This window comes from Moschus berezovskii, chromosome 3 (assembly GCF_049115385.1).
Source record: "Moschus berezovskii isolate FMDL1 chromosome 3, NW_MosBer_1.0, whole genome shotgun sequence".
Taxonomy (NCBI): Eukaryota; Metazoa; Chordata; class Mammalia; order Artiodactyla; family Moschidae; genus Moschus; species Moschus berezovskii.
The window spans coordinates 124,085,150-124,099,543 of NC_142462.1; the positions used below are offsets into that span (position 1 = coordinate 124,085,150).

The 14,394-nt window shown below is 44.5% G+C and overlaps 1 protein-coding gene across 5 annotated transcripts in view; it reads left to right on the forward strand.

The window, feature by feature from the left end:
* Positions 1 to 2,268: 2,268 nt before the first annotated feature.
* Positions 2,269 to 14,394, forward strand: part of GALNT11 (polypeptide N-acetylgalactosaminyltransferase 11) — a 49,433-nt gene continuing 37,307 nt past the window's right edge. For 2 of the 5 annotated variants that reach the window (XM_055421614.2, XM_055421613.2), the window contains exon 1: positions 2,269 to 2,491. The gene's annotated coding sequence lies outside the window, so the exon portion shown is untranslated. The other 3 variants (XM_055421616.2, XM_055421615.2, XM_055421617.2) reach the window with 2 other exon arrangements.

Consider the following 14,394-nt stretch of genomic DNA (forward strand, 5'->3'; position numbering starts at 1 on the left):
AATTTGATTTATATTCTGGAGCTAGTTGAGAAGAATCTGCTTATCTGCATAGTGCTTGTCACAGAACTGTTTTGGGTATGACCAAAATCTCAGCTGAAAGTTGTTCAGTCGTGTCTGACTTTCTGCGACCCCGTGGACTGTAGCCTACCAGGCTCCTCTGTCCACGGAAATCTCCAGGCAAGAATACTGGAGTGGGTAGCCATTCCCTGAGCCTTAAATTAGCCAGAGAATTCTGTAAGAAAAGCATACTTCCAGGAATTTCCGTAAGACATACAGATACGAAATAAAAAAAGAGCCAACACTTATGAGCACTCACTATGTTTTATGCCCCTTGGTAAGTACTCTGCATGGATTATCTCATTTCATCCACACAACTTTATAAGATATTAAACAGTTCCTGTTGTTATTGACATTTCATAAACCAGAAAACTAATGTTGAAACTTCTCCAGGGTTAGCATAGCCAGATTTAGCAAATAAAAGTACAAGATAGGGACTTCCCTGATGGTCCAGTGGGTAAAACTCTGAGCTCCCACTGTGAGGGGTACAGGGGTTCTATCCCTGGTCAGGGACCTAAGATACATGCTGCACAGCCAAAAGAAAAAGAAAAAAAGTACAGGATGCTCTGGTGAATTTGAATTTTGGATAAACAATAATAATAGTATAAGTATGTCCCACGTATTCCTTGGGATATACCAGTGAATTGCTTTCTTTTAACTGAAATTTAAATTTTAGGCCTCCTGTATTTCCTCTGGCAACTATATCTACGGACAAACGAACACAGCCCATATACTAGCTTAATTCACCCAGCCTCAAAGGCCCTGGGTTTAAATGCCATACTGGAAAAAGTATCTTCATGTCATTCTAATGGTAAAAAATTGGAGCTTCCCTGTAGCTCGGTAAAGAATCTGCCTGCAATGCAGGAGACCCAGGTTCTATTCCTGGGTTGGGAAGACCCCCTGGAGAAGGAAATGGCAAACCACTGCAGTATTCTTGCTGGAGAATCCCAAGGACAAAGGAGCCTGGTGTGGGCTACAGTCCATGGGCTCACAAGAGTCTGACATGACTTAGCGTCAAAACCACCACCAGCTGAAGTTAACGAAAACTTCAACTTCTGGAATGGTACGGTTGCACGTTCATTTGATGGGACAGGATGAACCCATCTGAAGTAAGAGCTAGAAACAGATCTGCTCCAGACCCATCAGAAGGACAAATATTTAAATACCATCAAGAGTTGAGGGTGGAGCACTGGCAGGTCTCCCGCACTGACTGTACCCTGGGACACTAGTCTCAAACGTTTTATTCATAAATCATCTTGGTAAAACGCATATGTTAATTACTAAGTTGGTCTGGCGTGTGGCCTGTTGACTGAAAAAAAAAAAAGCATCACCTACACTGGAGAAGGAAACGGTAACCCACTCCAGTATTCTTGCCTGGAGAATCCCATGGACGGAGAAGCCTGGTGGGCTACAGTCCACAGGGTCGCAAAGAGTCGGACACAACTGAGCGACTGAACGGAACTGAACGGACACGTTGAGTATTCCGGTTTATTCAGTGGACAGAACCAAGGACTTAAGCCTGGAATGCAGTCTCTCAGAAAGCTCTGAGGGACTGCTCTGAAAAGGTAAGGGAGGAGCCAGGATAGATAAGAATTTCTGCAACAAAGGTCAGACAGTGGGAACTTTAAAGAAAATCAGATATTCCAAGGAAAGGAATTTAGTGCTTTCCTATGCACGGGAAGATGCAAGAGTCTGGGCTTAATGAGATCATTCTTCTGATATGCAGCCTAGCCAAAACCAGAGCCAGAATCCTATTCTTTCCCATCAGCGGAGTGCAGTTTGGGTGCGGCGAGGTGGCTGGGGGCTGCGGCAGGACTCACTGCAATGTGATGGCTTGAGGACAGCAACACCCTTGGCTCCCCGCTCTGTGGCTGGAGTCAGCATTTCCAGTAAGCTCCCCCGCCCGCCTCCCCGTGTGCCTTGCTGGTGCTATTTTGCAGGTGCGCTCTACTTTTCCACTCTTGTCACCAGCTCCTGAGATTTTAACCCAAGCTTCTGCCCAGCGTTGACATTTTTAACCCATCATAACTGGGACCGCACATCTTTTAATATGCGTAAGACACCTGTCCTTAATGAGCCCATGTATGCAGGAGCTAAGAACCCGCCGATCGCAGGCTGACCCCGCCCAGCTCACCAGCGGGGGCGGGGCCGCGGCGCGCCCGCAGCGGGCGGTGACGTCAGCGCGGGGGCCGCGGCCCGCGGGTCACGTGGCGCTCGAGGGCGCGCGCTCCGGCCGAGTCTGCGGCGCGGGCGCGGGTTGAGCCCGTGGTGGGGGCGGGAGGGCGAGAAGCCCCTGTGCGCCCGGGGCTGCGTTTCCTGCCAGGCGGCCCCGCCCGTGCGGCGGCGAATGCGGCTCGGAGGCGGGCCGCGGCGGGAGGGAGGATGTCCCAGCCCGAGTCCCGAGAGGCCGGGGTGCTGCGCTGACGGCGTCCGGGTGAGTAGCGGCGGCCCGGCGGCGTGTGAGCCCGCGCGGCCTCCGTCCGTCTCAGCGCCTCAGGCGGGCGGCCGCGCGCCGGCGGCTGCCTCCGCGGGCTCTCGGGCCGCGGCCCCGGCGTGCGGCCGGCGGTGGCCTGAGGGGACGCCGGGCCCTGCGGGGCGGCGGGCGGCGCGCGGAGCCATCCCCGGCCCCGCCGGCGCGTCTGAGGAAACGCGGTGCCCCGGAAACAACTGCGGGGAATCGCAGACGTCTAGACGCCGGAGCGACTCGAGGAGCGCACCCCCTGGGACCCAGACCTCGGTTTCCGCGGTATTCGGGCCGTGTGCACCAGGTCCTTGAGAGATTTTTTTGAAGGAAAACAGTTTTGCTTTCTTCATGATTGGGTTGTGCCACTCAGGCTTTGACCGGGTCCTCGCGGGGCATTCGCTGGGTGAGCATCTGAAATTTGCCTTTTCTGTTTCTTTGAAGTGCACTTGCTGAAGAAATTGGGTTCCTTCTACAGTTGCCCAGGCTCTTAACATACGTGTGGTTTAAAGACAGAAATATCCAGCCCCCACCCTCCTGCATTTCGGGTCGATTTCACCCTTTAAGGAATTTGAATACGCTCGTGGTGGAAGAGCTTCGTGTATTTTTCCCATCGAAGATATTTCGTCCTGCGTGCCTTCTTACTCTGTGTTTGGAAAGCAGTCGGTTGGCTGGTTTTCCAAATATAAGATGAAATTATAACTTTGAAATGCTTCTCACGCTGCCGTGCACCAATAAAATACTGTGGTGGTAGTTTCGTCCCCCTGAAATAACAAGCCAGACCTCCCCCCCGCCCCTTTAACTCTTTTCAGTTCTTTGCTATTACCTAGATAAATACCATATGTTAAGTTCATATGTTCATTGGAAGGACTGATGCTAAAGCTGAAACTCCAATACTTTGGCCACCTCATGCGACGAGTTGACTCACTGGAAAAGACTCTGATGCTGGGAAGGATTGGGGGCAGGAGGAGACGGGGAAGACAGAGAATAAGATGCCTGGATGGCATCACCGACTCGATGGACATGAGTTTGAGTGTACTCCAGGAGTTGGTGATGGACAGGGAGGCCTGGCGTGCTGTGATTCATGGGGTCGCAAAGAGTCGGACACGACTGAGCGACTGAACTGAAGTTCTACTCTGCCTTGAGAAAAAATCGAAAGCAGAAAACCGTTATTGTGCTAAAGTACACATAACTTGAAGTTTATTGTTCTAACCGTTTTTAAAGTATACAACTCAGGTATTAAGTACATTCACAATATTGTGTCACCATAACCACTATTGCCAAAAGTTTTTTACCTTAAACACAAAGTCTAACCATTAAGCAGTAACTCCCCACTTCCCCTCCCCCAAGTCCCTTCTGTCTCTGAATTTGTTTATTCTAGATGCCTCACAGAATTGAAATCATCCAATATTTGCCCTGTTCAGCTTATTTCACGGCAGTTTTCAACGTTCGTCCATGCTGTAGTGTATCTCAGACTTCGTTCCTTTGTATGGCATATGGCTGAGCGGCTATATAACAGTCCATTGATGGACACTAGGTTGCTGCCATTTTTTGCCTACTGTGAATAACGCTGCTGTGAACAAGTGTTTACATGTGCCTGTATGAGTCTCCGTTTTTGATTCTTTGGGATATACATATCTTGGAGTGGAACTGCTAGGTCATATGGTAAATCTGTGTGTTTTTTGACTTGTTTTTGCTTTATTTTTAAAGAACCCTTCCCCTCCTTTCATTTTTAAAGTTTTATGGAATTTGTTACAATATTGCTTCTGTTCTCTGTTTTGGGTTTTTGGCCGTGAGGCATGTGGAATCTTAGTTCCCGAGCAGGGATTGAACCTGCACACCCTGCATTTGGAAGTGCTCCTCACTGTCACTAAGACTTAACTGAGTGTTGTTTTTATTCCTCCTTTCTCCCTCAGGGTCCCATATCTGGTCAAGCTGACAAGTGCAGGCAGTTCTGCCTCTGATTCTCCTTGCCACTCGCTTTAACAGCTCTATTGCAAACCGTGAATGCCTCTTTGGAAATTTTTTTTTTTCTAACTGGCTCCCTGGTTCTAGATTTTATTTCCTTCTGTCCCAAATCATTTTATAGATTGTTTCTAGGATTTTCTTCCTAAGGTACATTTGCTTAAAAACACTAGTTAGCTTCCTTTTGCTTGTAGAATGAGTTAATTCTCACCCTCAGGGTCATAGCCCCAGCCTGTCCTCATAGAATTAATCCGTTCCACTAACCTTAACCAGATGTGTGTATTTCCTTGTAACCAACTGTCCTACTTACTATTCTGTTTGAAAAACGGAAAACAAATCCATGTTGTGGTTTCTTTAGACTTCATCTTTCTGCTTGAGATATTTTAGCTTTTGGGCCATTGAAGTCTTAATCTTTCAAGTCAAACTTAAACCTTAAGTTCTATAAGACATTTTCTTTAAGTTTTTTTTTTTTAATATACAAATTTAATTTGTCCTTTGTACTTGTTTCTATATACTGTGGTTTATATCTGTATTGTAGTGTTTTTTGGAGTTTGCTTTAGGAAATGCGTAGTTTTTCACTCAATTTATTATTTCTTTAGGATTTTTATTCTTAGAGAAAGTGGGATTATTGGCCAAAGGGTATAAAGGTTTTTAAGGGCTTTTCTGGTGGCTCAGATGGTAAAAATTCTGTATGCAATGTAGAAGACCGAACGTTGGATCTCTGGGTGGGGAAAATCTGGAGAAGATGGAATGGCAACACACTCCAGTATTCTTGCCCAGAGAATTACATGGACAGAGGAACCTGGCGGGCCTATGGGGTCACAAAGAATCGGGGACCACTGAGCAACTAACACTTTAACTTTTCAAGAGTTGGAAAATAGTATCTTATTTTTATTTGCATGTTTGTAGTAATTATTGAGGCTGAAGACTTTTTCATATGTGTTTCCCTGTTCATCCAAATTGTTTCATTTATCAGTACAGCTGACCCTTGAACAACACAGATTTGAACTGCATGCACAGGTCCATTAATTTGCAGATTTTTTTCAACAGTAAATACTACACTACAGCAAAATCAGCAACTAGTTGAACTCTGCAGTACAGAGGTACTGAAGATACGGAGGGCCTACCATATAAGTGGATTTTCCAACTGCCTGGAAGGTTGGCGTTTCTACCTGCCTTGTTGTTCAAGGGTTCGATAAATGTTACATGTAGAGTCCCAGCTCCAGTGTTACAGAACAGAGTTTCTCAAACTTGGCACTGTTGACATTTTGAGCCAGATAATTCTTCATTGTTGGGGGCTGTTCTGTGCATTGTGGGGGGTTTAGCAACATCCCTGGCCTCTCCCTACCAGGTGTTAACAGGATCCCTGGTCATGGCAACCAAAAACATTTCCAGACATTACCAAAAGACTCCGGTGGTGCTGAGTTTCCCCAGACATTGCCAAATATCTCGGGCTCTGGCTGAGACCCACTGGAGTGTAGAGAGTGGACTTGAAGCCAGGAGCCCAACTTCAGTGGGGCAGTTCACCCTTCTGATAGGCTGTGTCTGCATATAGCCTGCCACAGGCATTTCCATGCGAACATTCTGTTTTCTGCAGGTTAGTTTGTAAAGTTGATCTTCAGTGAATCTTGTGTTAAATAATGAGGAGGAAGCAGAAGTGAAGAGAAAACAGTTAATATATACAAATACACAACCCATAAGGACAGACTATGAGAATCTGTGTCCTGTGATTCCAGGACAAGAATTAGTTGAGGACTTAATCATGTAAGCACATTATAACCCCTGGAAACCAACCTACATACAGAGTCAAAGGAACATTTGGTTGTTGGGTGATATATATATATGTATCTATCAATACACACTTATGTATATATGTATAAAGACATATAAAAGCTTTACTTTGCAAAATTACAGACACTAAGAAAAATGATTGTGCATAAGTTATTAATGACCAGGTTTTTTTTTTAATGTTCTCTCTGTCATTATGGACTCGTGGATAGTTATCTTTACTTTGGGTTACAATGCAGTACCACTTTATTTTGTTGCTTAAATTGTTTTAGGTATGGCCTTTGTAAGCTCTTTCATTTCGTTCCATCTATTCCTTTAACGTATTCCTATCAGTATTTATCCTATTTTTTATCTCTATTTCTTTTTTCCTGGGGTATTCTGTGTATCATTTTCTTACTTTATGGCACTGAAAGGTCCTTCAGGCTCATCTTACATATTTCTTTTCCCAGTCCAAGAGTCAGTCATTTCTTCAAGGAGCTTTGGTTCCTTTTATTGGAGAATTCTGTTAGAAACCAAGATTTGGGCACTAGGTATGCTTGTTGTCATGGGGGTGTTATTCTTCTAGACCCTCTCAGCTGATAAGCAAGAAAATATATGTGTACATATATGGACTGTTCATAAGGTTCTCAAGGCAAGAATACTGAAGTGGTTTGCCATTCCCTTCTCCAGTGGGCCACATTTTGTCAGAACTCTCCACCATGACCCGTCTGTCTTGGGTGGTCTTACACGGCATGGCTCACAGTTTGAGTTAGACAGGGCTGTGGTCAGTGTGATCAGATTGGTTAGTTTTTTGGGATTGTGGTTTTTAGTCTGTCTGCCCTCTGATGGAGAAGGATAAGAGGCTTATGGAAGCTTCCTGGTGGAAGAGACTGAGGGGTACTGGGCCTTGTTCTGATGGGCGGGGCCATGCTCAGTCAATCTTTAATCCAATTTTCTGTTGATGAGTGGAACTGTGTTCCCTCCCTGCCATTTACCTGGGGCCAAACTATGATGGGCTTCCCAGGTGGCGCTAAAAAACCTGCCTGCCAATGCAGGAGGTGTAAGAGATGCAGGTTCAATCCCTGGGTCGGGAAGATACCCTGGAGAAGGAAATGGCACCCCACGCCAGTGTTCTTGCCTGGAGAATCCCATGGACTGAGGAGCCTGGTGAGCTACAGTCCCTGGGGTCTCAAAGAGTCGGACACGACTGAAGTGATTAAGCATGCACTCTATGGTGGAGGTAATGAAGATAATGGCGGCCTCCTTCAGAAGGTCCCATCATGCACTGCTGCACTCAGTGCCCCCGCCCTGCAGCAGCCGCCACCAACCCACGCCTCCCCTGGAGACTGCTGGACACTCCCGGGCAAGTCTGGGTCAGTCTCTTGTGGGGTTGCTCCTCCTTTCTCCTGGGTCCTGGTGATAGGTTCTGTTGGTACCCTCCAAGAGTTTAATCTGCCTTGAAGTAATGTAATTCTGGTGTCTTAGTGGTGAAGAATCTTCCTGCCAATGCAGGAGACATGGTTTTGATTCCTGGGTTGGGAAGATCCCCTGGAGGAGGAAATGGCAACCCGCTCCAGTATTGGTGCCTGGAAAATCCCATGGACAGAGGAGCCTGGTGGGCTACAGTCCATGGGGTCATAAAAGAGTCAGACACAGTTAGCAACTAAACAACAATAATAATATTGCTTGGTGTATGTATAGGTTTCTCCCACCCCTGTGACCTTGTTGTCATTCACTTACCAATGTGCTGTGATCACCCAGTTGTTGTTTGGTCATTAAGTCTTGTCCGACTGTTTTGCAACCCCCATGGACTGTAAATGCCCTTGTTCTGTTATTTTGTTCTGCCCTTGTTCTGGTTGTCTTTTAGGTCAGATAAGAATAAGAAAAGTAAATGATTTTATTTTCAGTGTATTTACCCCGTCTCTGATGCTCTTATCTATGCAGATTCAGGTTTCTGATCTGTATCATTTTTCTTTTGCTTGAAGATTTTTTTTCCATTTTTTTTGCAGGACAGGGCTGCTTGTGATGAATTTGTCAGTTTTTTTTTTTAATGAAAAAGCTTTTATTTCTCCTTCATTTTGAATGATATCAATGAATGTAGAATTCTGAGCTGGTAATAGGGTTTCCTACTTTAAATATTTTACTCTGCTCTTGCTTGCATGATGAGAAGTCCACTGTAATTCTCTTTCCTCTGTAGAAAAAATGTTCTTCCCTTCCTGTAGCTTCTTTCAAGATTTTATATTTGTCCTTTGCTTGTCTGAATATGATATACCTAAGTGAGGTGTTTTTTTTTTTTTTTTTAGGGTACTTAATGTGTTTGGTTGTACTCTCAGCTTCCTAGGGTCTGTTGTCAATTTTGGAAAATTCTTTGCCATTATTATTTCAAATATTTTTTCTACTTCCTTTTTTTCTTCTGCTATTCTAGTAATGTGTATGTGTTATACTTTCTGAAATTGCCCCACAGTTTTTGGATATTCTGTTTATTTCATTCTTTTTTTCTCTTTGCATTTAAGTTTGCAGAGTGTCTGTTGACCTATATTCCAGCTCACTGCTTCTTTCTCTGGCTGTGTGGAGTCTCTGATGAGCCCGCGGAAGGCATTCTTCATAGCTTTTGCAGTGCTGTTGGTTTTTAGCATTTCCTTTTGATTCTTTCTTACTGTTTCCATCATCCTTCTATTCTTGCATGTTGTCTTTTTCTGTTAGAGCCCTTAACCTATTAATGATAGATATTTTAAATTCCTTGTCTGCCAATCCCCAAATCTGTGTCATCTAATTCTGGTTCTAATGATTGCTTTGTCTTGGTGACTGTTTTCTCTTCTATTAAGCTTTGCATTTTGTTGTTGTTTTTGAAAGGCTGTTAATGTTGTGTCAGGTTATAGGAACTAATAGAGGTTTGGCAGTGTTTAATGTTTGCAGTAGTTACAGGTTCCAGAGGCTTCAGATTCTTCTAGTGCCCTGTTTGTATAAGTACTGTTCTGCAGAGAGAGTCTGTGTCAGCTCCGAGTGCTAAGTTACTTTAATCGTGTCTGACTTTTGCAATGCCATGGACTGTATCCCACTAGGCTCCTCTGTCTATTGGATTCTCCAGGCAAGAATACTGGAGTGGGTTGCCTTGCCCTCCTCCAGGGGATTTGCCTGACCCAGGGATCAAACCTGTGTCTCTTACGTCTACCTGTATTGGCAGAGTGCCACCTGGGAAACCTGCATCAGCTGTAACACACCAGTATTCTATTTGGAGCCCTGCTCGTGTTATGGTGAATTGTGAGGAAGGGTGAGAATTCTGTAATCTTCTAATTAAATCTCAGCCTGTGTCTGTGACCTTCATAAGTGTTCTCCATTGCTGTAGCTTTATTCCTCCCTGCAACCCACTCCCTTCCCTAGCTGCAGTTTTCAGTCGTTTTATAGAAGCCTTCACCTTTGTTGATGACTTTTTCCCGTGGTAGCTCAGATGGTTGAGAATCTGCCTGCAATGCAGGAGACCTAGGTTTGATCCCTGGGTCAGGAAGATCCCCTGTTAAAGGGAATGGCAATCCACTCCGGTATTCTTGCCTGGAGAATCCCATGGACAGAGGAGCCTGGTGGGCTACAGTCCATGGGGTCACAAAGAATTGGACAGGACTGAATGACTAACACTTTTCACCCTCAGGTTTGACTGGAGGGCTAGGAGGGGCTGGAGGAATGTCTTTCTTAATCTAGAGAAAGCTCTGGTGTCTTTTCCCCCTGGAGCATATGCCTGTGTTAGGAAGAAGACTCTGGGCTAGATTTGTGTTTTGCAGTGATTATTCTTCTCCTCCCCTGCCTTAGTCATGAGGGTATCAGTCTGGGGCCTGCACATACACTGTGGTGGGATTCCTGGAGGTAAAGCCCTCAGAGCTGCAGCCCCTCCCTGCTCCAGACTGCATTCTCGTGGTCTCTCCTTTTCAGGCCAGTTTATGGTGCAGCTTCTGCTCCAGGTAAGCAGATTTCAGCTGTGTGTCTCCAGGTTTTCAGTGGTAGTTTGTCCTGTAACCTTTGTTCTCTGATGGGTTCAAAAGTCATTGATTTTTGGTTTATTTTGTACAGATAGAAGAGATGGCTTCTAAGCCCTTTTCATACAGGAGCTGAAAACGTGCTTTTTAACTTAGATTTTATGACTTGTTACCATCTTGAGTGAACCAGATGCGTAGGTTCAGGACTGCAGTGTTGTATCTGAGAGTTGCTTGTGTTGGCTGCGTTTGATTCTTCATATTTACCTGCTAATTAACAGTTATTTCAAGCCACATTGCCTGAGAGCTTTTGATTTCCTTGGAAAAGCATATCACTTTGAATTTTTTTTTTTTTTGCTAGTCAAAAAAATATCTTACACGTGTTCAGAAGAACTTCTTAAATAATTTTATGTAGTTGTGGGCTGTGCTGGTCTTCACTGCTTTCGCTCTGGCTTTCTCTAGTAGTGGTGAGTGGGGGCTACTCTTGGTTGCCCTGCTCCATCTTCTCAATGCAGGAGACTTGTCTGATCCTTGGGCTGGGACGATCCCCTGGAGAAGGGAATGGCCACCCACTCCAGTATTCTTGCCTGGAGAATCCCATGGGCAGAGGAGCCTGACGGGCTACAATCCATGGGATCACAAGAGTTGGACACGACTTAAGAGGCTAAACCACTGCCACCACCTGGGAAGCCCCCTGAAGCAAATCCTGAGATATAAATTCAGAGCCACGAGGTGAGTAATCTAGGACACAGCAGCGGGGGAATGAGGAAGTGAGGGTAGGAAAGCCAGACAGTAAGGGGCGTGTTTTCAAGCCAGTTTCCACTGTGGGCAGTTAAAGCCTAGTCATGCTGGGAGCGGGGACCGGTGAAGAATGCGGGTAGCAGTTACTCTGGCTGTGAGGGGGCTGGCTGCTTCTACCAGCCCGTTGTGAGGGCCGCCCATTCCCCCAGAGTGTGGGCCCACCCCGCAGGTGGGCAGATGGACTCCAGAGGCTGGAGATGCGGTGCTGGCGCTTGGAAGTCAACCCCGTGCAGGATGGTGAGGCTCCAGAGGATGTGCAGGTGCCGCTGTCTGCTGTATCGATTTCCCGCGGCCTGATACAACAGGAGCAGCTAAGAATGAAATTGGCTGTTTGGCAATTAGACTCATTTGCTTTCTAAACCTCCTGAGGGTAGTAGAATGCATTCAGAAATGAGTTTCTGAAAAAACCCCAGTATTCTGTCACAGTATGGTTTTCTCATGTCTCTTTTTAGCCGTGCCTAGCCTGTTCCCTTTGAAATTCAAAAAGCAACAGTTTAGAACATAACCCTGGCCTTGTGCTTCTGGTAATGGCAGTCTGGGTAGCTTCGTTCAAGATCGTTGATGCTCCTGAAAAGCCTGAGAATTTAAAAATAGTAAAGAATTACTGGGTTCCAATTTTAGGAGATGATAGAAATCCAGAGAGGTGAAGGAACATCTTGTTTGGGAGGAGAGTTACTGATCCCTTGACTCTTGTGGGAAATGTAAATTTATGTTAAAAAAAGAAAATCACTGGATGACTTCTATTTTTTTTTTTTTTAAAGGAATGGCAAATAGAGAATCACTGGTCTCTTCTTTGCCAGATGGTTACAAAGCAACGAAGGACATAAGGTCATTGGGATTCAAGTCTAGTTTCTCCCCTTACTAGCTGTGTATCCTTAAAGCAAGTTACTTAATTTCTCTAAAACTAAGAGGGGAAAAGATAAGACTCATTGTTCTCTTCCTGTCTGTCTTACACCCTGGACTGTTTTCTGTTCTATCCTATGTTCGTCTTACTTTGCACACTTGACTAATGTACATAAACCACTCTGTCAGCACACACCTCTAGAGACTCTTGACATGCTTGCAGAATAAAACCGTCAGTAGCCATGGAGAAGGCAATGGCAAGCCACTCCAGTACTCTTGCCTGGAGAATCCCATGGATGGAGGAGCCTGGTGGGCTGTAGTCTGTGGGGTTGCTAAGGGTCGGACGCGACTGAGTGACTTCACTTTCACTTTTCACTTTCACACATTGGAGAAGGAAATGGCAACCCACTCCAGTGTTTTTGCCTGGAGAATCCCAGGGACGGGGGAGCCTGGTGGGCTTCCGTCTATGGGGTCACACAGAGTCGGACACGACTGACGTGACTTAGCAGCAGCAGCAGCAGCCATGGTTTAGGGATTGTCAGCTCCACTAGTATGTCTTTGGACCCTGGGTCAAAGCTGGCTGCAGAGGCCATGCTGACCATGGATGGATGTATGCTTGTATGTATTCTGTGTGTTTGGATATCTCAGAACACTTCTAACAACTATTTTTTTTCTTTTTCATTAATTTCATCTTTATCTGATACACTTTAGACTTAATCTTCCTTCTTATGGGCAGAAAGGGAACAAGAAGTAATAGTTTTTGTGGTTTTGGGGGTTGTGTTTATGTACTGTTCATTTTGTGCACCTCCATCAGAAGTTGCAATCTGGGGCATACCCTGCGTGGTCTCGTGGTTAGGACTTGGTGCTTTCGCTGTCATGGCCTGGGTTCAGTCTCTGGGAAGTGATCCCACAAGCCATTTGATGCAGCCAAGAAAAAAAAGAAGTTGCAATCTGGAGGCTGGTCAGCAGCTTTTGTAGTTTTGAATTTGAATTGCTTTAGCTGAGGGACGTGCCCTGACACTTAGAACCACACTTATTTTCTCTCTCTTTCCTCTTTATAATCTGCTTGGTTTCTGACTACATTTGAGTTTAAGTCCCTGTGTTGACATGGTATGGGCTGTTTCTGCTGGGACTGAAGAAAAGACCAAATGTCAGCCGCAGTCAGGGCATTTCTTGAGGATGCCTGGCAGTCTTGACCAGATCCATGGGGTCAGAAATGAGGTAAAGTATGACCAGTTGTAATAAATAAAGAAGCTGGTGGCTCACAAGGTAAAGCGTCTGTCTACAATGCGGGAGACCCAGGTTCGAGTCCTGGGTTGGGAAGATCCCCTGGAGAAGGAAATGGCAATCCACTCCAGTACTGTTGCCTGGAAAATCCCGTGGACAGAGGAGCCTGGTAGGCTACAGTCGGACATGACTGAGCGACTTCACTTTCACTTTAGTATGTATAATAAAATACAGAGTTAGAAAGACCTTGAGAGTAATGATTCCATGAAGTAAATGTTGGTTGTGCACACCCTTTTGAGCCTGTGGTCACTTTCTTCTTCCTGTCTTCTGTAGGTCTTACCTAGGGAGAGCTGCTCATTACTGGAGCATTTGATGGGAGAGAGTATTAAAGAACGATAGTTAGCCTCATTAGCTTCTATCAGCCCTTATTCACTGACAAAGCAGGTGTCCTAAACATGGTAATTTAAGTAATTTGTCATATTTTCTATCCTTTTGGTTTTCTTTAGTGTTTAAATTTGCTTTTGTCTCCATCCAATCAACATTACCATGTGGTTTTCCTCTGCATTTGAGATATCATATACAGACACTTAAATATGTTTATGCTCCTTGATTTTCTTATAGAGAGGACATTCATAAATATCAAAAGGTCAAAGGATCATTCCCAGAAGGCTCATGATGTCTGGAATTTGCTCTGAACCTTTCCTAGTTCAATAATCGCCTTAATTGTAATTATGAAATATATTTCTTTCTAGCCTTCAGAGTAGATAAGGAATGGGAAAGAATAGTGTGTACTTTTGTGTTGTCATCACTTGGTAATTTTACAGGGTATGTAGGAAAGGCACTGTTATAAATCAGTGCTGACTCTAGCTGAATTAAAATATGAATCTCTTTCATGGAAAAAGCTAACAAAATGTTTACTCTTGGACCCTTTGGAATATATACTGATGAGAAAACAGCTGGAAACTACTGAAAGGTAAATACTTAACATTTAGAGATAAACATTTTAAACTTCATTAAATTTTATGATAATTGTTTGGTACTGAAGGAAAATGAGGGCTGTCCTGTTTGGTTAAATAGAATTGTCTCATTAGTCTTGTAGTAAAAAAAAAAAAAAAAAAGATGGCTATTGAAAGAGGCATGCTAATTTCAGACTAGATAATGATTTATAGAAAAAAGGTAATTTTTCAAATCATGCTTTTAGAATATTTGTTCAGTGTCCAAATTTTATTGTCAATTTTGACAAATTAATGGATTTAAAATATTTCTTTCTTTAAATATGCTAAAATCTCTGCTTCTGAAGTTAAAAGG